At 41.9% G+C, this 23550-nt stretch overlaps 1 protein-coding gene and 2 long non-coding RNA genes across 4 annotated transcripts in view; 1 reads left to right on the top strand and 2 right to left on the bottom strand.

Annotated features, from left to right (window-relative positions):
* The window catches only part of LOC6052304 (sorbin and SH3 domain-containing protein 1), a 148165-nt gene that overhangs the window by 51555 nt on the left and 73060 nt on the right, over nt 1-23550 (top strand). The window lies entirely within an intron of this gene.
* On the bottom strand, nt 3902-4560 carry LOC119768821. Its single transcript, XR_005278239.1, has 4 exons — nt 4438-4560; nt 4310-4381; nt 4133-4250; nt 3902-4038 (listed from the first exon to the last, which is right to left on the bottom strand). It is a non-coding gene; the product is annotated as an uncharacterized LOC119768821 (long non-coding RNA).
* Nucleotides 11801-12486, bottom strand: LOC119768822. The gene is made up of 4 exons (XR_005278240.1): nt 12357-12486; nt 12229-12300; nt 12052-12169; nt 11801-11957 (listed from the first exon to the last, which is right to left on the bottom strand). It is a non-coding gene; the product is annotated as an uncharacterized LOC119768822 (long non-coding RNA).

Below are 23550 nucleotides of genomic sequence, written 5' to 3'. Positions count from 1 at the left end.
GGCAACACTGGCTGAGCTGGACAAACAGGACCGGGATAAACACGAACGTCATCGGATCGCCGGTTTCAAAGAACGTGATAATGGCAGCGATCGTCCCCAACACAATCGTCCCGATTCTGACCAGGGCCATACCGTTGAAGGTGTCCTCCAGCAACGATACGTACTCCAGCAGCAGTTGATGAAGTCTCGCGATTCTGTTCAGTTTGTCCTTGATCGCGAGTTCATCTCTCCTATCCTTTTCCAGTAACTCATTGATCTCGAACACTTCGTTGGCGATCGCATTGACGAAGGCACTGATCGGTACGATCAGCGCTACCAACAGACTGTCGATTCCACCACTGTTGCAGAAAGGAATCAGCAGGATCGCTGCGTGGTAGATCAAGTTCAGCAAGAACCCTGCCGCGGACTGATCGTCAATGATCGGCAGCCGGTACAGAAAAAACAAGATCATTTTTCCCGAAACCAACCAAACAAGCACCGGACCGGGAATCATCAGCACCGAAGTTTGCACATTCCAACCGAAAATAAACTTTTGCAGAAAGATGGCAACTTTCAAGTCTTTATCCATAACTTGCTTGTTGGTCGGATTCTCGCACAACAGCTCGAAAATTTCGTCAGATCTTGCCTTCAAGCTTTGAAACATGCCCGACTTTGCCACACACTGCACCATGATGTCCACCAGTTTGATCTCGTACATCGCGTACGGTACGATCAACAGGAACTGCACCATGTCCGACCGGTTGATCCACAGCAGGTACAGGATCTGCAGCATGGCGCAGAAGATGATCGCGCATGGGTAGATCATTTTCCAGTTTGGTTCAAAGTCGGGGTCCAGCACGTCGAAGCCGATTACGCCGAGCAGTCGGGAGACGTTGGCGAAGATTTGGTTGAACTTGGCCTGGCATGAGATTTCACGTACCTTGTTGGACATTGTAGGTCCGATTTGATGAAGAGCCGGTTGTAGAATGAGCTGTTTTATTGAGTGGGGTGTGTCTTGAACAGGTCGATTCCTCGAATTATGGTGACATATAAATGGTGTATTAATTATTCAAAAACGGGTTTAAACCTAGGTCGACTCCTTGAATCTCGGAAAAAATAGCAAACAAAGGTGAGATATTGAACAACTGTCAGTTCATTTTAAATGTTTACTATTATAAACTTAACTTCAATTTTGTACAAAAAAAAACTCACTCAACTCAGACCTTCCAAAAAAATACTTCTGTCCAATCTACAGGAAGAAAAAATAATCATTCTTCCATAAACGTCCAATCAAGTTGAGTGGCCGGGGCAGCTTCGGCTGAAGAAAAGGTAAAACCCTGAAGTGGACTGGTTTGCCCAAGAGAGATCCGAGAGCAACCGTGAGCAGGGAAGTGGGAAAAACAACTCCACCTCATCCGATGATGGATCAGCGGCAGACCTTGTCACGCGCCGTCGGCGGAGACGTCGTCTCGTCTCGACCCCGGGTAGTTCCGCTAAAGCGCACCAAGTGCCAATAAAAAGCTAGCACACCGTTCAACGTCTTGGCTTGGTCCCGTGATTCTTGGTGTGAGGGAAGAGCCGGCGCTAGTTTGAAGGTGAGGTTTTTTGACCTAATTGTCGAAAGGACTTGGTGTGATGTCTCTGACAATTTTAAGATCATAAAATCATTACTGGAGGTTCACCAAAAATGCGTTTCCACACAAGTTCCGCACCCAACCAAAAAAAAAAAACTGCACTTGCTGTCGATGAGTCAACCGCGCCGACGACCTCCATCAATTACGCGCGTTCGCGTTCAATTTTCAACGGAGACGCACGGTGGTTTGCGGTTCTTCAGAGGCAGTCTGCCAAACCGACCTGCAGTCAGTCCCGCGGCCGCAGCCAATTTGTCACATTTCAATAAATTTAGTCTTGGCAACATCTGCCTGCTGCGGGGGCTATCCGTAAACCAGCCGTTTGGATTCATCCTCTTAAACAGTTACGTACTTTACGAACGATCCCTGCTGTAACTGTCAAACAGCAGTGGGGTAAACTGAGGTCACTGTTTCACTGAAGCGCAATGAATGGAGTACTAAATTAGTGCCGTTTGACGAGTCACTACCGGCGGCTAGACTCGCGACTGTCTTGAGAGCAGATGGGATGATTCCCTGGCCGGGGTGGTCTGCTGGATCTGCTACGCTACGATCCGCTGGGGTGGTGTGGGCTGGAAAGGTGATTCTATGAATAGCAGAACGAAGGTGGGTTGGTATTTTTTGGCAGGAAGGAGCCGTTAGTCACGTTTGTTTAATTTTTGTAAAGTTGACCAGAAGTTAAGTATTTAATTGTGAACCAGATGATATTTTTTCAATGTTCGGATCTTCATATATTCCAAAGGTCATAAAACTAAATTGTTTACAATAACATCAAGTTCTCAAGAATTTCACAAAAAAAACTGTTTTTTTATTTATTTATTTCTGTGAAATTAATAAGCTATTTTGCATCATTAGTTTTACAAACAAGAGCAATTCCATGTCAAATAGAGAATCGGTTGTACCGGACCCCCTCCGATTTCAATTAAATTTTGTAGACATGTTATCTAGGGCGTCCAATTTTCCTGGGTTTTGAATTTTCCCGGGATTCCAGGAATTTTTTTAGAAGTCATAAAATCTTTGTTTTCATTATATATTTTTATGTTTTTCAAGCATAAAATCATAAAATAAGATCAATACTAGTAGTTGGTGATAATCTACACTTCAATCTAAACAAGGACGACAGTTACCAAAATAGCTTGTAAGAAATTAAAAATTTAAAGTTTTTGTTCTTTGTTGTGCTTTGGGGTTTAAATAAATTACATTTTTTGCATTTTGTTATTCAATGTGATTCAAATTTAAGGAATTAGTCATGGATAAATATATAATCGGTGTACTAATTGTTTTGTTCTGTTCCTGTTTGAACCGAAGTCATTTAGAACATTATGCAAAAAATGGCTTAAATAGCTGTCTTAATTTGTAACATTTGTCCAGATTCTGGTGTTTGATGAGAAATAATTTAAAATCATATTTTTTTAAATTTAAAATCAATAATATACGTAAATATAATACAATTTGTTTGGGATCCAAGAAAGAAGAATATATAAAATCAAATAGAAATATTTTAAGTGCTAAACATTTGGCGAATCTGTAAACCATAATTATGACAACATTCCCTAATAAACAAAATAATACTGATATATGCCGAATACAAATTAAAATGGTTCAAAATTCTTATCGATTATTATGTACCGTAAACCGGGGTGACTTTGATGGGATTTCAATTATTTTTAGTAATATTTTCCTCCAGATTATTATTTTTAAAACTTGTACTGGGGTAGGCCATACAAGATCCATGCACTATTTTGTAAAAAAAAGTTTTTCAGCGTTTAGAAAAATAGTTGCGTTAAAAGTTTGTCACCAGCTAACCAGACATGTATGAGACTTGGATAACAAAAGTTCACAACTCACCAGAAACGCTGTTTCCCGCACCACGAAGTCCAGTTGTTGAGGTTCGCGTCCGCTGAGCAGAAATTCCTAAGATCCTCTCCCCGTCTCCACACCCAGAACCGAAAAAGTAGAATATTTGCAGTGCACAATAAAATCATTAGTTATAATTTTTCAAGTTTTATTTGGCCCAAAAAGGGCGGAAAAATTCAGAAATACACAAGAATTTATCATGATTGGATCCATTTTATCGCACTCAAAGAGGCGCCTTCATCAGGCCGTTTTAAACGTACGGACAAGATGGTCATACTAAACCTATATTAGTGAATTAACCTAAGTGTAAATGTGTCAGTGTAAAAGTGTAAATCCTCGACGCTGCTGTCTGTGGTACGGCGTTCTCACGCCCTCGTTCGTCGGCTTGGTCTCCTGACCCGCCGTCATACCAGCTGCCCGTCGTAACACCACTCGCCACCGACTCCTAGCCGGTTCTCCGGGCACACCAGCGGCCCAGTCAAGCGCGGCGTAGATCCACTCCAGTGGACCAGCGTTCGTTCCAGCCGCCGCCATTTTGTAGTTGTAGTACATGTTTGGAAGAGAAGAATAGGGCCTGGACAGAAGTCCAACGAGAAGTCCTTAGAATGGCGATATTCTACCAATTTTCCCCAAAAAGTCCACTCTGCAGACACCCTCACGAATCTTACCGATCTCAATCAATACTCCTGCTTACTGCATCGATGCACGCGCACAAGCCATGTTAATAAAGCTTTGGCGCTTAGGTGAGGCGCAGACCACAGTCCGGCCAAAAGATGACCAATTGCTCTAAAGAAATAAGCGCTTAATTTAGTAATCAGCAGCGCTAGGTTAGAACCACTTCGCACCTATTGTGATCGCGTTCAATTTGGTTCACCGCGAAATCACTCCGTCCCGATCCTCAGCCTCAAAGCTGCGTTCTAGATAAAACAATTAAGTTAGAACTAATCCACCATTTTCCCGGGACACTGCTTACAGCAGTCAGGTCGATGAACCCACGGCACAAATATCCAACTTGTAGATCTTCTTCACACTGTTTTGTTCCTCTTGCAGACGCGAAATTGGTTTAGCGAGGTGACCTGCTTTATGGTTAACTGCCAACTGATGGTGGTATTAGAGCATGTGGTAGGTTTTATCAGTTCGATGGTCATCTTCGGGGTCATCCTCGGGCTTATCGTTTGTGAGCGAGAGAGCAACGTGAGCGAAGTGAGGTCAGCCCTCAGGGTCATCAGACCGGTCCTCCGGTTCTGGACTGGTTGGTTGAAGGAGATTAATTGAGATTATGCGGTGATCGTGGATGTTAATGTTGATCTCCGTGTTGACTGTCACACAGGTAGTTGATGTAGTCTTCCTCGTGGTCATTCCATGCACAGGTGTGCACTTTCAGGTAATCGCAAATGCTGATGATGATTGGGGTAAACATTGGTGCAGATACCCTCAGTGAGCGAACAGTAGGTTCAACTCGCGGATAGTGCGTACGCGAGGTGGTATTGGGCAGTGTACGGACATCTGGTGCAAACGATCGTGATAGCGTACGATCAGTCGTGGTGAGGTTTGTGGTGTTGTTCTGTTGTGCAAGTGTAGTGCAATACATAAGCCTACAGACTGTAAAGATTTGCCTTCACGGTTCTCTGTGGGATAAGCGGTCGACGATTGTCAAACCTGAGCAGATGAAGATCGTGGTCAGGTTACAACACCCTAGACCCAATGGCAATAAATAATCTAAAACTGTGGTTTTGCTTATTTATTGACACTGTTTGTTGTCGTTTAGCTTTAGTTATCAAAATTTTATACATATGTAGTAATGCTGGTGAATTTGTTGGGCAGTTTCTAAGAGAAAAATGATCATGTTAGAAAATCGCGAATAGTGTAAGAATGTGTTCGTGCTGGTTCGAACTGATCTTTGACATGCCACAATCGCCGTCGCAATTGTTCAGAAGTGTCTTTTCGATCTGGAATCTTTTTTTGAAAAAAATGTTAGGTACCTAAATTAGTTAAATTCGTCTAATTGAAAAAAAATAACTACACTTGTTATGCCAAATCATGACCTATACTCAGAAACATACAGCTTTCACCCTATTCTCAGAAAATTTAACCCGGAATCAAATCTTGCGCCGCAAAAAGCCCAATATTGCGACCTTCCTCATCAATCAACTCGTATGTTGAGACACCACGACGCGCGAGAATTTTGCATGGCACATACACAGGTCCGACCTTGGCCGAGTAATTTTCTGCAGCATTTGATAACTTGAAGTTCTTCTTGTACACACACTGTCCTATTTCGAACACTTGAGGATATGTTTTGTGTTTATTGTCGTATGATTTTCTGTATTTTTCGTACTGTTTCTTGTTGTTATTTATTACTTTTTCATAAAGTGGTCCAATTATGTTGCGTCTTTGTTCAATGAATCGTTCTTCTGATGGTTGTTCTGTATTACGTTCTTGTTTATGATCGTTACCGTTCACTGCCATTTCAAAACCGTGAATTACGAAATATGGCGTGAAACCAGTTGAAGAATGGACAGAATTATTCAGCGAAAATTCAATTTCACTAATTTTGCTGTCCCAAATTTTGTGATCGTCTTTAGAATAAGTTCGTATACATGACAAAATAACTCTATTTACTCTTTCGACCGGATTGTTCTGACAATGGCGGCGACTGTTCAAAAAGTGATAAACATCAAATTCATTTAGTAAATTTTTGATTGCATTAGATGTGAAAGACACAGCATTATCAGAAATGAGTACTTCTGGAGCACCATATTTCAAGAACCACTCTTCTCTCAAAATTTGACTACAAACATTTGCACTTATGTTACGTACTGGGAATAATCGTACAAATTTGGAAAATATATCAAGAACTACTAATAAATCAGTATTCCCTTTTTTACTTCTAATAAATCCACTAATAAAATCTATAGCTATCATTTGAAATGGCCTACAAACATTCTTCTGCTGGCCCATTAAAGGCACTGTTGCAACTGTTGGGAATTTACATTGTTTACAATTTGAACATTTGGATAATATATTTTTAATATCAATCTTCATTTTCGGCCAATAATATCTAAGCCTAATTCTATCAAAAGTTTTATCAAACCCTAAATGCATTAGTTGTTCGTGTTCTTGTTTTACTATTTGATTAATTTTATCTGGAGGAACTAAAATTTTCCACTCAAAACGTCCATCATGGATTTGTGAACGCGTAGAAATTAATTTGTAAATTGAATCATTTTCTATTTTGAAATTTGGATATTTATCAGGTTCATGCTCAATTTTAGTTTTTAAATGAGTATACCAATGTGAAGTTGTATCTGGAAAAATTGCACACACCGCTCTGCTGAGCGTATCGCACACAACATTTTCTTTCCCTTTTCGATGTTTTGGAGTCATATCATATTCTTGAAATTTTACAGACCAGCGAGATAATCTCGAGCTCGGCCGCCATTTTGAATTACGAATAAAGGTTATCGCTGAACAGTCCGTGATGAGGTCAAAATGTGAACCTTCCAGATATGAACGGAAATGCTCAATCGACTCGAGAGCAGCAAGTCCCTCCTTATCAGTTGGTCCATATTTCTTCTCAGCAGCTGACAATTTTCTTGAAAAATACGCAATAATATGTTCACCATCATCTAAATTTTGTGTTAAAATTCCAGCAATTGCTAGATCACTTGCATCAGTTTGTACAATAAATTCTTTTGACCAGTCCGGGTTCGCAAGAACCGGCTCTGCCATCAAACATTCCTTGAGCTTAATAAATGCTTTTTCAGCTTCAGGTGTCCAAATAATTTTCTTTGGTTTTCCTCGAAGGAGGTCTGAGATTGGCGAAGCTATTCCACTAAAATTTTGAATAAAGTTCCTATAATAACCAGCCATTCCAAGAAATCTTCGGACTTCCTTAGGGGTGGTCGGTCTGGCAAATTTTGAAATTGCTGCAACACGTTCAGGGTTGGGCTGAAAACCATTTTGAGATAATATAAAACCTAAATATTTAATACGTTTGACACAAAATTTACACTTGTCAATGTTTACAGATAAATTAGCCTCTCTTAAACAATCAGCTACTATACGCAAATATTTAATATGATCCTCAAAAGTTGTTGTCGCAACAATAATATCATCAAGATATGCAAAAATGAACGGCTCGTATTTTCCATCTTTAAGCACTTTATCTAGAATTCTTGACAATGTTGCACTAGAGTTAATTAAACCAAAAGGTAATCTTTTATATTGAAAAAGTCCTCGACCAATAATTTTGAAACTAGTATATTTTTTTGAATTTTCTTTAAGCTTGACTTGTAGGAAAGAATCCTTCAGATCAATAACTGTAAAATAAAGATTTTTGCCTAAATTGCTTAAAATTCTCATCGTGTTTGCAAGGGGATAAGCATCCTTGATAGTTTTAGCATTTAATTTTCGTGCATCTAAGCAAAGTCTCATATCTCCATTCGCTTTCGTGACAGGGACCACATGAAGTGACCAATCAGAATTTGAAGGTTCTATAATATCTAATTTTAAAAGTCTATCAATTTCTGTATTAATTTTACGCTGAATACCTGGAGCCCAAGGATGTGGATTTAAGTGAATTGGTTTGGTATCGTCTAAAATAATTTCATGCTCCATTACATTACAAATGTCCAAAGTTTCTGGTGCAGAACATTTTAATGTAGATTTTACATCCTCTAACTCAGCTGATTGTGAAGAACTAAGTTCATGATTAATGTTAATATCAAAAGAATAATTATTGTTTTGCGATTGAAAAATATCATTTGCACTGTCTACTGTAAATACTTGTAAATTATCACAATTGTTGTCTACTGTTAACTTGACGTCAAAAAGTTTGAAAAAGTCAACTCCAAGTAAACATTTCTCCCGTAGTTGTGGGACTAGTAAGCAAGGAAGGATTTTGGTCACATTGTTCCACGTGAATGGTATGTCCACATATCCCTGAATGCTCAATGAATCACCGCTAGCGGAAGAAAGTTTAATTGGTTTGTCAAGTGGTTGAACATTGAAGAACTGTGTAATATTTCCAAATTCTGTGCCAACAATTGACACCTGACTGCCACTATCTAGCAGACCCATCAATTCCAAGCCAAGAATTTTGAATTTGATAAAAAATCTTTCATCTCCTTCTACATTGATCAACACGGAGTTTACATCATGAAAATAACCTTTGAAATTTGTGTTCGAATTTGAATTTGTAGAAATATCACAACAGTTTTGGACATCGTCACAATTTATTTCACTGTCAATGATTTGTAAAAAATTATCAATAGTTTGTCTATCATTTAAAACTGGGGTTTCAATAGAATCTGGGAAAATTTCCCCCATTAATTTTCCCTCCTCGAGTTTTTCGCCTCGCAGAAAGGACATTCTTCATAGTGAAAATCTGGTAAACCACAAACGCAGCAAAATACTTGACGTTTGAAAAAGCATGTCGTGAAGTGATGGCCAAATTTTCTGCAATTTAAACAAACTTTTGATCTGGAATTCTGTAGTATTTTAAAATATTTTCCTTGCTAACATTTCTCCAATTACTATCAAGATTTGTGTTACTGTTCCGATTATTATTTGTTAAACTATTGTTGTTGCGATTGGTATTAGTGTTGTTCTTACCCTCATAAGGTTGGTTCAAGCTGTTTTGTTGGTGGTATTGATTTCTATTGTTATTTTGATTTCGATTTGAATAAATTGACCTATTGTTTTGAATTTGTTGATTCCTATTGTTGTATCTATTCTGGTTGCTGTAATTTTGTCTATTGTTTGAATTGTTGTTAAAGTTGGAATTAGAAAAGGTAAATTGTCTAGAATCTTGTTTATGTTCAATTGCTGTTGGAGTAATTGGAATGTTAACTTCATTAATCTTTTTTGAGTCAAATGCAAAATTAAATTTATTCATCAAATTTTCATCATTAGCATCAATCCTATCACATAAATCTTCCAAATGACGCAAATTCTCAACTGTTATTAAAGATAACCTGTCCCGGTAATCGGAGCGCATAGTGTACCAAATTATTTCAAATTTCTCCTGCTCAGTAAATGGTATGGTTCTGCATAGGAAAAATTGCTCAATTCTAACTAAAAAGTTTGAAAAAGATTCATTACGAGCTTGAGACATGGACGCAGATTTGACTTTTACATAATGATCAATATTGCCAGGTAAAAATTGTTTGCGCAAAGCTGATACAAAATAGTCCCAATTTTTCGATCTTAGTACAGGCCATTTGGTAACGAACCAAGTACTTGCTTGTCCAACTAGTAAATGGTGAATGGACTGAAAAAGTTCTGATTTGGTAATATGTTCAGATGTAGCAAAAAATTCAACCTGCCTTAGGAACAAATTAAGGCTTATACCATTATCATTGCCCGCATATTTTATGGGCCATTGAGAAATGGGCAAAGATTTGCGCTTATGTTGTTGCATGTCAATGTTGTAAAACAAAGGATTTCTAGAAAAACCCGAAAAATCATCACCCTCAGGTATATTGTACCCTGGCGGTAGTATTTCTGATAAATTGTCCCTATCTTGATTCAAATCTAGTAAATCTAAATCATTTTGTCCTGAAAAATCATTCATGTTTCCAAATTCATTGTTAAAGAACTCAATTTCACTAGTTTCACCTGAACTCTTGTTTTCACTTAACACTCTTTGCACTATGCTGGCGATGATTTCCGAATCAAGCACTGAATTTTGTTTCACACGACTAATTTGATCACTGTTTTGATTTGGATTGCACTGTGGATTTGGGTTCAAATTGGGTTGCTTAAACTTCGAATTGTTTGTAATGTTAGGACGATTTCTATCCAGCAGCGGAGCTGGGTAAGAATTTGGGGAAGTGACCCTATTTTCACCGATTTGCTTAGCAACTTCATCACGAATCCTAGCCAACAACTGTGTTGGGAAAGGACATGGGGGAATGTCCCTAATTTCACCGGTATTTTTATTACTGATATTTCTCACATTTAATTGATTAGAATTTGCACTGTTTTTCTTCACACTCATTAAGTTATCATTATTTGAGTAAACCCTATTATTTCCAATTTGGTCAACTATTTCTTGTCTCACTTTGTTCAAAATTTCCGCAGATAAGCTTTTTCCTCCTACTTCTTTCTGAACTTCCTCACGAATTCGATCAAATATTTTTTTCTCATTAATATCACTGATTTGTTTCAAATTGTCACTGTTTTGTTGTTGGTTTTGACCAGAATTTTGTGAGGTGACCCTATTGTTGCTCACGTGAGCATTATCACTTATTTGTTCTTCTTCACTGTCCAAAAATGGATTGTTCTGCTTTTTCTTGGGCACTGTGCCAGTATTTTTGCTTTTATCACCAACACTGAGTCTTTTTTCTTCTTCTTCACCATATTGCACTACTTTTGTAGCCATAATTTCATTCAACCTACTGCAAAAATTCGGGTTCAAAGTTAAACGCTTAATTTCCTTTCGGTTCATCTCCCGGAGATGCATCTTCGGCTCATCATCTAACGACGCCATCTTTTATTCGCTAGTAATCACTTTTAATCGCTTGTAACACACGTGTAAAATTTCATATAAATTTGATTTGAGAATCGACCCTATTCTTTTTCCACACTTTCGTTATTCTAAAATTTCTTCAAATGACGAAGTCAACTAATTTTAGGCTAAATTTGATTAATTATAAGAAAAAATGTCCAAATATGGAAGCAAACATGATCAAAAGGGGATGCAAATCAGAAAAATATCATTGCAATAGCAAAATGAAGATTTTTAAAGGCAAATAGCAACAAAACACTCATTCGAAGATGGTGAATGTTGAGGAGAAAAATCGAAGAAGAAAATCCAGCAGACATTTTTTTACGTTGGGCGCCATTTTGTCACCAGCTAACCAGACATGTATGAGACTTGGATAACAAAAGTTCACAACTCACCAGAAACGCTGTTTCCCGCACCACGAAGTCCAGTTGTTGAGGTTCGCGTCCGCTGAGCAGAAATTCCTAAGATCCTCTCCCCGTCTCCACACCCAGAACCGAAAAAGTAGAATATTTGCAGTGCACAATAAAATCATTAGTTATAATTTTTCAAGTTTTATTTGGCCCAAAAAGGGCGGAAAAATTCAGAAATACACAAGAATTTATCATGATTGGATCCATTTTATCGCACTCAAAGAGGCGCCTTCATCAGGCCGTTTTAAACGTACGGACAAGATGGTCATACTAAACCTATATTAGTGAATTAACCTAAGTGTAAATGTGTCAGTGTAAAAGTGTAAATCCCTCGACGCTGCTGTCTGTGGTACGGCGTTCTCACGCCCTCGTTCGTCGGCTTGGTCTCCCTGACCCGCCGTCATACCAGCTGCCCGTCGTAACACCACTCGCCACCGACTCCTAGCCGGTTCTCCGGGCACACCAGCGGCCCAGTCAAGCGCGGCGTAGATCCACTCCAGTGGACCAGCGTTCGTTCCAGCCGCCGCCATTTTGTAGTTGTAGTACATGTTTGGAAGAGAAGAATAGGGCCTGGACAGAAGTCCAACGAGAAGTCCTTAGAATGGCGATATTCTACCAATTTTCCCCAAAAAGTCCACTCTGCAGACACCCTCACGAATCTTACCGATCTCAATCAATACTCCTGCTTACTGCATCGATGCACGCGCACAAGCCATGTTAATAAAGCTTTGGCGCTTAGGTGAGGCGCAGACCACAGTCCGGCCAAAAGATGACCAATTGCTCTAAAGAAATAAGCGCTTAATTTAGTAATCAGCAGCGCTAGGTTAGAACCACTTCGCACCTATTGTGATCGCGTTCAATTTGGTTCACCGCGAAATCACTCCGTCCCGATCCTCAGCCTCAAAGCTGCGTTCTAGATAAAACAATTAAGTTAGAACTAATCCACCATTTTCCCGGGACACTGCTTACAGCAGTCAGGTCGATGAACCCACGGCACAAATATCCAACTTGTAGATCTTCTTCACACTGTTTTGTTCCTCTTGCAGACGCGAAATTGGTTTAGCGAGGTGACCTGCTTTATGGTTAACTGCCAACTGATGGTGGTATTAGAGCATGTGGTAGGTTTTATCAGTTCGATGGTCATCTTCGGGGTCATCCTCGGGCTTATCGTTTGTGAGCGAGAGAGCAACGTGAGCGAAGTGAGGTCAGCCCTCAGGGTCATCAGACCGGTCCTCCGGTTCTGGACTGGTTGGTTGAAGGAGATTAATTGAGATTATGCGGTGATCGTGGATGTTAATGTTGATCTCCGTGTTGACTGTCACACAGGTAGTTGATGTAGTCTTCCTCGTGGTCATTCCATGCACAGGTGTGCACTTTCAGGTAATCGCAAATGCTGATGATGATTGGGGTAAACATTGGTGCAGATACCCTCAGTGAGCGAACAGTAGGTTCAACTCGCGGATAGTGCGTACGCGAGGTGGTATTGGGCAGTGTACGGACATCTGGTGCAAACGATCGTGATAGCGTACGATCAGTCGTGGTGAGGTTTGTGGTGTTGTTCTGTTGTGCAAGTGTAGTGCAATACATAAGCCTACAGACTGTAAAGATTTGCCTTCACGGTTCTCTGTGGGATAAGCGGTCGACGATTGTCAAACCTGAGCAGATGAAGATCGTGGTCAGGTTACAAGTTCTTAGTTTAAATTCCGGGGTGCCTTTGATAGTTGATTTTCTTGTTAAAATCATATTTAAGATGTTCAAACTTTATTTGTACACCCAAACGGCGGTCGCATGATTGTGATGCATGCCGGCATGAAAGTATATTAGAATCTGCATGAAAACTGTCCTCATGCATTTTTTGCGATATAAGGGTATGACATTTTTGCCCGTTACCGACAATTATCGACATTACCGATGGCTTTTATGTTGTATTTCACAAAAAAAAAACTCTTAACAGAGCGAGAATTGAACCACCAACTTCTTGATTACTGATCCGACACGCTACCACCACGCCATGGACGCTTGATGAAATGTACGTGAAAGAGCACCAATCTCTTTGGAGTGTTGCTCGGGGACGGGCTGGCATTATATGTGTATGTGAGAACTGCAGATCGCTGACATGTTTACACGCGGGCAAAAATGATCTACGGGCTTGCTGCAAAAAATGTTATAAAACGTGACATTTTCTGCAGCAAATCCACTGTTGCAGATTTTTAGATATATTTTTCCTTTGGGTGTACGTTAAATGTACCATCACTAAAGTAGCTGATATGTTTTAAAGAAAAAAAATCAATGCTTATATTTAATTGACTAAGTTTATAAGCTTTTTAACAGAATACATATAAATTTTAGATAAAACTGTTAAAAATTCGGAATTCTGCCAAAAAAAATTCAGGCTAGTTTTTTTTATAAAATTATTGATCTATACAGTCAAACCTCTTTTTACGCGAATTTTGGTTCTCGCGTAAAAAAAAATCGCGTAAAAAAAGTTCGCGTTATTTTGAATTTTTCGCGTAAAAAAAGTTCGCGCTATTTTGAATTTCTCGCGCAAAAAGAGTTTTCAGTATTTTTTAGTTTTATAAAGTATTATATTTTTTAATAATAATAATGTAATTCCGGGTTATTCAAATAGCTACAGTGACCTGCGCTGTATATTCTACAGCATGTTGGGATGTTCTGGGTTATCCAAGAACTTCCGGAAGTAATGAAGATTATCTACCTGTTCAACAAGGGTCTGTACCAGTGTATCCACCATCGTAATAATTGCAGGTAGCTTCCGTGACCTACGATGGATACCTTGTGATCTGTTAGAATGTACTAGGTCATCCAAGAACTCCCGGAAGTTATGGCCTGGATATATACCTGATCAACGGGGATCTGTATGCCCATATTAACCATCGGTATAGCTTCAGATAGCTTCAGTGGACCACGATGGACATTCTGTGGCATGTTGGATTGTTTTGGGTCATCCAGGAACTCTCGGATGTCATGGCCAGGATATCTACCGGATCAACGTGGGTCTATATGGGTGAATTAACCATCGATATAGCTTCAGATAGCTTCAGTGGACCACGATGGACATCTTGTGGCATGTTCGATTGTTTTGGGTCATCCAGGAACTCCCGGAAGTCATGGCCAGGATATCTACCGGATCAACGGGGATCTGTATGGGTGAATTAACCATCGGTATAGCTTCAGATAGCTTCAGTGGACCACGATGGACACTCTGCGGCATGTTGGATTGTTTTGGGTCATCCAGGAACTCCCGGATGTCATGGCCTGGATATCTACCGGATCAACGGGGGTCTATATGGGTGAATTAACCATCGATATAGCTTCAGATAGCTTCAGTGGACCACGATGGACATCCTGTGGCATGTTCAATTGTTTTGGGTCATCCAGGAACTCCCGGAAGTCATGGCCAGGATATCTATCTGTTCAACGGGTGTTTGTACCGGTGTATCCACCATCGATATAGCTTCAGGTAGCTTCAGTGAGCCACGATGGACTCTCTACGATCTGTTAGAATGTACGAGGTCATCAAGGAACTCCCGGAAGTCATGGCCTGGATGTCTACCTGATCAACGGGGGTCTGTATGGCTATATTAACCATCGGTATAGCTTCAGGTAGCTTCAGCGGACCACGATGAACACTCTGCGGCATGTTGGATTGTTTTGGGTCATCCAGGAACTCCCGGATGTCATGGCCTGGATATCTACCGGATCAACGGGGGTCAATATGGGTGAATTAACCATCGATATAGCTTCAGATAGCTTCAGTGGACCACGATGGACATCCTGTGGCATGTTCAATTGTTTTGGGTCATCCAGGAACTCCCGGAAGTCATGGCCAGGATATCTATCTGTTCAACGGGTGTTTGTACCGGTGTATCCACCATCGATATAGCTTCAGGTAGCTTCAGTGAGCCACGATGGACTCTCTACGATCTGTTAGAATGTACGAGGTCATCAAGGAACTCCCGGAAGTCATGGCCTGGATGTCTACCTGATCAACGGGGGTCTGTATGGCTATATTAACCATCGGTATAGCTTCAGGTAGCTTCAGCGGACCACGATGAACACTCTGCGGCATGTTGGATTGTTTTGGGTCATCCAGGAACTCCCGGATGTCATGGCCTGGATATCTACCGGATCAACGGGGGTCAATATGGGTGAATTAACCATCGATATAGCTTCAGATAGCTTCAGTGGACCACGATGGACATCCTGTGGCATGTTCAATTGTTTTGGGTCATCCAGGAACTCCCGGAAGTCATGGCCAGGATATCTATCTGTTCAACGGGTGTTTGTACCGGTGTATCCACCATCGATATAGCTTCAGGTAGCTTCAGTGAGCCACGATGGACTCTCTGCGATCTGTTAGAATGTACGAGGTCATCCAGGAACTCCCGGAAGTCACGGCCTGGATGTCTACCTGATCAACGGGGGTCTGTATGGCTATATTAACCATCGGTATAGCTTCAGGTAGCTTCAGCGGACCACGATGAACACTCTGCGGCATGTTGGATTGTTTTGGGTCATCCAGGAACTCCCGGATGTCATGGCCTGGATATCTACCGGATCAACGGGGGTCTATATGGGTGAATAAACTATCGGTATAGCTTCAGATAGCTTCAGTGGACCACGATGGACATCCTGTGGCATCCTGGGTCATCCAAGAACTTCCGGAAGTTATGGTCTGGATATCTGCTGGATCAACGGGGGTCTATATGGGTGAATTAACCATCGGTTTAGCTTCAGATAGCTTCAGCGGACCACGATGGACACTCTGCGGCATGTTGGATTGTTTTGGGTCATCCAGGAACTCCCGGATGTCATGGCCTGGATATCTACCGGATCAACGGGGTCTATATGGGTGAATTAACCATCGGTATAGCTTCAGGTAGCTTCAGTGAGCCACGATGGACTCTCTGCGATCTGTTAGAATGTACGAGGTCATCCAAAAACTCCCGGAATCATGGCCTGGATATCTACCTGTTCAACGGGGTGTGTATGGCCATATTAACCAGCGGTATAGCTTCAGGTAGCTTCAGTCGACCACGGTGGACACTCTGTGGCTTGTTGGATTGTTTTGGGTCATCCAGGAACTCTCGGAAGTTATGGCCTGGATATCTACCTGATCAACGCATAAATGTCCCATTAGAACTAGCATTCGTATTTGAGGACGAGTTCCTGGATGTCTCTACACAATCTAACATGTCACAAATTGTCCATCGTGGGCCACTTAAGGTACCTGAAGCTATATCGATGGTTAATTCACCCATATAGACCCCCGTTGATCCGGTAGATATCCAGGCCATGACATCCGGGAGTTCCTGGATGACCCAAAACAATCCAACATGCCGCAGAGTGTCCATCGTGGTCCACTGAAGCTATCTGAAGCTAAACCGATGGTTATTTCACCCATATAGACTCCCGTTGATCCAGCATATATCCAGGCCATAACTTTCGGGAGTTCTTGGATGACCCAAAACAATCCAACATGCCACAGAATGTCCATCGTGGTCCACTGAAGCTATCTGAAGCTATACCGATAGTTTATTCACCCATATAGACCCCCGTTGATCCGGTAGATATCCAGGCCATGACATCCGGGAGTTCCTGGATGACCCAAAACAATCCAACATGCCGCAGAGTGTCCATCGTGGTCCGCTGAAGCTATCTGAAGCTAAACCGATGGTTAATTCACCCATATAGACCCCCGTTGATCCAGCAGATATCCAGGCCATAACTTCCGGAAGTTCTTGGATGACCCAGGATGCCACAGGATGTCCATCGTGGTCCACTGAAGCTATCTGAAGCTATACCGATAGTTTATTCACCCATATAGACCCCCGTTGATCCGGTAGATATCCAGGCCATGACATCCGGGAGTTCCTGGATGACCCAAAACAATCCAACATGCCGCAGAGTGTTCATCGTGGTCCGCTGAAGCTACCTGAAGCTATACCGATGGTTAATATAGCCATACAGACCCCCGTTGATCAGGTAGATATCCAGGCCATGACTTCCGGGAGTTCCTGGATGACCTCGTACATTCTAACAGATCGCAGAGAGTCCATCGTGGTCCGCTGAAGCTACCTGAAGCTATACCGATGGTTAATATGGGCATACAGACCCCCGTTGATCAGGTAGATATCCAGGCCATGACATCTGGGAGTTCCTGGATGACCTCGTACATTCTAACAGATCGCAGAGAGTCCATCGTGGTCCGCTGAAGCTACCTGAAGCTATACCGATGGTTAATATAGCCATATAGACTCCCGTTGATCAGGTAGATATCCAGGTCATGACTTCCGGGAGTTCCTGAATGACCTCGTACATTCTAACAGATCGCAGAGAGTCCATTGTGGTCCGCTGAAGCTACCTGAAGCTATACTGATGGTTAATATAGCCATACAGACCCCCGTTGATTAGGTAGATATCCAGGCCATGACTTCCGGAAGTTCCTGGATAACCTCGTACATTCTAACAGATCGCAGAGAGTCCATCGTGGCTCACTGAAGCTACCTGAAGCTATATCGATGGTGGATACACCGGTACAAACACCCGTTGAACAGATAGATATTCTATTCGTGACTTCCGGATGTTCTTAGTTGTCCAGAACATCCCAATATGATGTGGAGTATACCGAAGCTACTGATGGTAAAAACCTTGATTGTGGTTCCCGTTGAACAGGAAGATATGACCATAATGGTTAAGACTTCCGACAGTTTAGAATCGGACCGCGTTATTTTGAATTTTTCGCGTAAATTGAGTTCGCGTTATTTTGAATTCTTCGCGTAAATAAAACCGCGTAAAAAAAATTTCGCGTAAAAGGAGGTCGCGTAAAAAGAGGTTTGACTGTATTGCATTTTATACTGAATTCGAAGCATGAATCACAAGTTTTCACATTTTACATTAAATTTGTTCAACTACGCACTAATGTTATCCTACGCTTATGTGAGCCATATTTGTGTATATGGAGCCAGTTTCACTCGATAATGACATTTGAGAAGGGCGTAAGTGTTTTGAATATTTTTTTATTCGGAATTTAAATTTCGCTGTACTTCAAAGCTGTTGTATCGTATCAAAAAGTGGTCAAAGACAAACTTGTGGAAAATTTGATGGGCTTTCCGAAAAAATACACTGAAAGAAAAAAACACGCAACTTTTTTGAGATTTGTTGTTTTTTAAGTTTAAATATCATAGTCAACATTTTTATCGTTAAAATTTTTTGTCAAAACAACCTAAAATGTTACAAAAAGACTCACGAAAAATGCAGGATGGAACAACCCTCCTAAAAAAATACAAAAATCATTTACTGAAACTTACGTCAAAATTTTCAAAACCCTAGTCTTGAGAATTGAGTCTTGAGTCGTGAGTTTTTTTTTTAAATCTTGGGCTGTTTTGACAATAATTTAGAACGAAAATAATCGTGGGCTCACTTTCAAATTTGACATTTAAACATAAAAACAAACATTCTCATAAAAGTGGCGTGTTTTTTTCTTTTTTATGTATTTTTTTTTCAGGGTGCAACGGCTTCGAGATACAGAAAAAAGTACCTACAAAATTCCTGTTTTGGGCTGGAATTGCTCACAAGTTTCCATACAATTTTTGGGGCTGTCTATAGCCACACTGCCTTGACCAAATCGGCTCAACATTTTGGTGAAGAGTCTTTGAAATAGGTATAATTTACACTCTAACAACTGAATTTTTGATTAGGCCTAATTAAAACCATTTCCCACAAATCCCTACAACTTGTCCTTTTTCAGCGCCACATAAATTTTTAATTTCCATTCAATAAATAATAAAACTTTCAACCAAGTGGGGCAACTCGTCGTCACTCAGCAAGGTTGGCCTTCTTCTTCTTTGTTGGGGCAGCCAATTTAACCTGAAGCACACGGTTCCCTTGCCCCCCCCCCCCCTCTTCCACCAGCCAGGTCACCCTGTATAATTTCATCAAAAATGTATGACTTTGCAAGTGCTCTTAGATACTAGGGGACGAGACGCCACCGACCGGAGCACAGGCCAAACCTCTCGACAGCCATTAATAATGCTTCCTGAGCGAGCTAAAGTTGAAAACTCGCCGATGAAGATGAAGATGATGATGCTAAAAAAAACTCCAAGATAGGCCACATTCCAGGTCGCAATCAGAGGACGAAAACAGGAAAAGCAGTCTAAAATAGCCTCCTCGACCGGGAGTGGCCCTCGTCGAAATTAGAAGAGCAGGCCACTTCCGGACAAAACGAGCAGGCAGCCGTCCTCGATTTGGCCCAATTGGGAAAATTCCCGAAATTCAAAGCCGTAAATTATAAATCAATAATAATCACTCTGGGCCCCTCCCCTTCCACGTGGCGATCCAGTTCCGGGGGTCCGATTGGTGTGTTCGATGAAAAGTTGCTCGTTTGCCAGAATTTAGCCCTCCCACAGAAAATTGCATCGCCAGAAGGTAGGCAACCGGTGGTGAAGCTGTTTGGATCGAGGCTGGAATAGAGAGAGATAGAGGGAGTGAGCAAATAATAAAATAGTTCAATTATGAAAACTTTTCCAATTTCATTCATATTTATGACCGTGGGCATTTTTCGGATGCTCTTCGGGGACCGGATGCTGTTTTCGATCGAACGATGAAGTTCAATATTGGAATGACTCATTGGGGGCTGATGAAGGGAGCTTAGCGAGAATCGTATCGTGTTAGAAAATGATGAAATGAAACAATGTTATTAAATTTTAATGCGGTTCAACGGTTCTTCTAGTGAACTTAATTTTCTTTAGATTTAATTATGACTTGAATTATTATGAAAATGGAAATTGATCAATTGATGCTAAATATTGCAAAAAATATATTTCCCCCTTAACTTTAGGTTGGAATACGAATACCAAACTGGCAAAAATCAATAATCACGTTCGATGATTCTGCTCCAATCTGCTCAAGCGGTGGCGTTCAACTCGAAATCCCAATGTAAACGCCGGTCTTAATTTGCCTCCAGCCTCGGAAAAGTTCATCCATCCGAAACCGTTGTTATTGATCCAGATTGGCTTATTTGAACAACTTCTCCATCGCAGTTTCCATCGCCGTCCGCAATGCATGACCAGTTCCGGAATTCCAACCCTAGTGAACAGAATTAGTTAGGACTAACTTTTCAAAAAGTGGTAACTCGTATGTTTCAAATTTTCAAACAATAGAAAAAAATAAACCAATCAAATGAATTTTTAAGAAACAACGATTTTCTTCAAATTAATCATTTTCAAAATGTTACCCTTATTTCTAGTCTGCACAAACAACGCGACAATGTTGGCACTCTGGTGTGTAGTTTTGCTTCCATCTGTGTTCTGACAACAAAGTTCTATCCGCGTGCGATTTTCCATTATCCACCCCCCACGGCCCGCATATCGGCCACCACCCACCGCAGAAAGTGCGAAACAGGACGAGGACGAGCATAATCCTTTCGGCGAATGCGGCGACCACTGCAGCAAAGTTGGTTATGCCAGCTGCCAGCCAGCCATAGCAACTCAAAGTTGGTGGTAGTGGCGGTGTTGTACACATGTTTTCGACCTCGTCAACAGAACGTTGTTGAAGCTCCCGCCCACGGAGGGGACCAATTTACCAGCACCCGGTACGGTGGGCTTGAAAGTTGAAATAATGTTTCTATAAATATAGATATGATTTCTATTTATTCTAAATATTCATGATTAAGGGACAAAAGAAAAACACTTTAAAAAATTAAATACGCATTTTAGAAAATTTGTGTGCAAAAAAACACACTTTTTTTAAGTCTTCATAAATACCTAAAACTTTGCCGAAAATACCAAAACAATCCGAAAATGCCTTCAAATGATTTTTGAATATTTTCCTACCATTTTTGTAAGGACAGTTGCTAAATTTTTATGGAGACTTGGAAAGGTGAATCAAGGACACAAAATGACTGCTTTAATCTCGGGAAGATTCTCAAAAAGTTTGAGCCAAATAAAAAAAAAACACGCTTTATCTATTGTTTGTGTTTGGGCTTGGGCGGAAAGGTTCCGGAATGAAAACACACTCGCGATTTTTCTTTAAAACTAAAAAACTTTATTCGCGTCTTCACTCTTCGAACTCGTGGACTGTAATGCTGCTCGTTCTCGTTGCTGCGCACTCAGCGCGCGCTTTTTCTCTCTCGTTCTCTCGTCGTTTCTGCTCTCCACAACTCTCCGCTAACGACGCGCGTTTCTCGAGGGGTTCATCGATGCGTTTGGCTTGGCGATCATAGTAGGCTTGGGGTTGGACACTGCGCAAACTTTTCACTTTTCTTTCAAACGTCAACTTCTTCGGTTCAGGACCGAACATACTCCCGCCGGCGAAGTGGCGACTCAAGAATACCTCTAGCAAGCGACCGTCCGTTGTGCGGTGGACCACTTCGCTCGATTCTGGCGCTGGTCGGTGTACTCGGTGACTCCAGAAATGGCCAGGCTTCGTCTGGGGTATCTTCTGCGACGGTGTGCGGCTGGGTCATCTTCTTTCGGCTTGGAACGTAAGCAGGTCCGCTCTTATGCGTGACTTCTCGTATGGTGGATCCTCTGTTGACCGAACTCCGCCAGAACCGCTGGCGTGCGGCCGCGAGCAACCCGGACGGGCCCGCGTCTAATGCTCGACTGGGGCTTGTCACGTTGTAGTGCTTGTGAGGTAAGACCACCGGATGCTTCTTATCGAACTCTAGACTTGAAATTTGTTTTCTCCCACCTCGATCCTCTCGGTTGATGTCGTTTCCAATTGTTTCGGGCTGCCGAAACCCTCCTGCCGTCAGATGGTCCGACACGACACGGCTGTCCTTGCGGCGAATGTTGTTCTTGATCCGTGCGCTGGTCAGCGCTGCTCGATACGACGGCTCGGTAAACGCACCAAATACCACACGCACTTTGGTTCCAGGTTTGTCTTTGTTCTTGTCCACCAGCTCACAGTGACCAAACTCTTCGGTTTCCAGCAAGAACTGACTTTCACCCAACTCAACCACACCCTTGAACGGAAGGCCAACGCCGTGACCACCAGTAGCGTCCCGCTTGTGGGAACGCTGGTTGAGCTCCTCACTCGATTCCTCTTCGGTCGGCAGGGGAGGGCCGCCAGAGACCTGTTCCACCTCCTTGATCTGTTGGACAGCATTGCTTGGACCATCGAGAAAGAGGACGTTGCAGCCAGGCCTGCAAAATGTTTCCAACCCAGCGTACACATGAAGCAAACCAAAATGTCAGTTCACTGCTAGCATGTGACTGTAAGCCTACTGTGTCCGTTCAACCACTGCCGCCTGACTCGTGCCGGTCGGCTGCTGGAGAATGAGAGACGTGAACAAATGAGCTACACTCACTCAACTCGTGTCGTATGACTGACTCGTAAAATCCTCTCTAAACACTATTTTGACTATTTTTAAACAATTGAATGGTTATAGACTGTGCAAAACACTTAAAACAACCATAACTTATATTCAAAATTACATTTCCAAGCATAAATACCAACTTTTTGTGTAAAAACTTGTTTCTTTATGTGTGTGCGTTCAACGTCGAATGAGCGTTGGTCGACTACTGCCTCGCATTGTAGCTGCTCAGTGAGCTAGGGCACTCACGACTGAGTCGGGTTTGTTTATGTCACGGTTTTGCGGTTCAGTGAATGGATCTGAAAAATTCGTGTATGCGTCGCCGATTTTCGCGTCAGGACCCCTGACATTTTCAGCTCTGGTTGCAGCTCAATGTTTGGACAGCGGGGAAGACTTTCGAGCGAGCCCCCACTATCACCCAGCCAAAGTTTGTCTCCCGCAGCTCCGGAAATCCAACACCAAGTTTGCGTTTGCCATTCTTCATGGCACTCCAGAAGTGTTTGGCCCCCAGGAGGATGTCCACCTCCCCAGGGATGTAGAACGAGGGATCCGCCAGTTGAATCCCGGAAGGAAGTTCCCAGCTGGAAACGTCCTCCAACACGGTTGGTAGATTGCTGGTTACCTCTTCCATGACCAGGCAATCCACAGAGGCTCGGAAATCACCATACAGGGAATGCAAAGGTACGCTTACCTCGTGAGTTATGTTGCTGCGTTTACCATTTACACCGACAACTACAGTGTTCACCGGTCTTGCAGGTAGTGCCAGCTTCGATGCAAGACCAGCTCGGATGGTGCTAACCTGCGAGGCGCAGTCCAGGAGGATGC

Source organism: Culex quinquefasciatus, chromosome 3 (genome assembly GCF_015732765.1).
Source record: "Culex quinquefasciatus strain JHB chromosome 3, VPISU_Cqui_1.0_pri_paternal, whole genome shotgun sequence".
Lineage (NCBI taxonomy): Eukaryota > Metazoa > Arthropoda > Insecta > Diptera > Culicidae > Culex > Culex quinquefasciatus.
The sequence above is the reverse complement of the archived record's forward strand: the minus strand, read 5'-3'. Positions and strand labels throughout refer to the sequence as shown.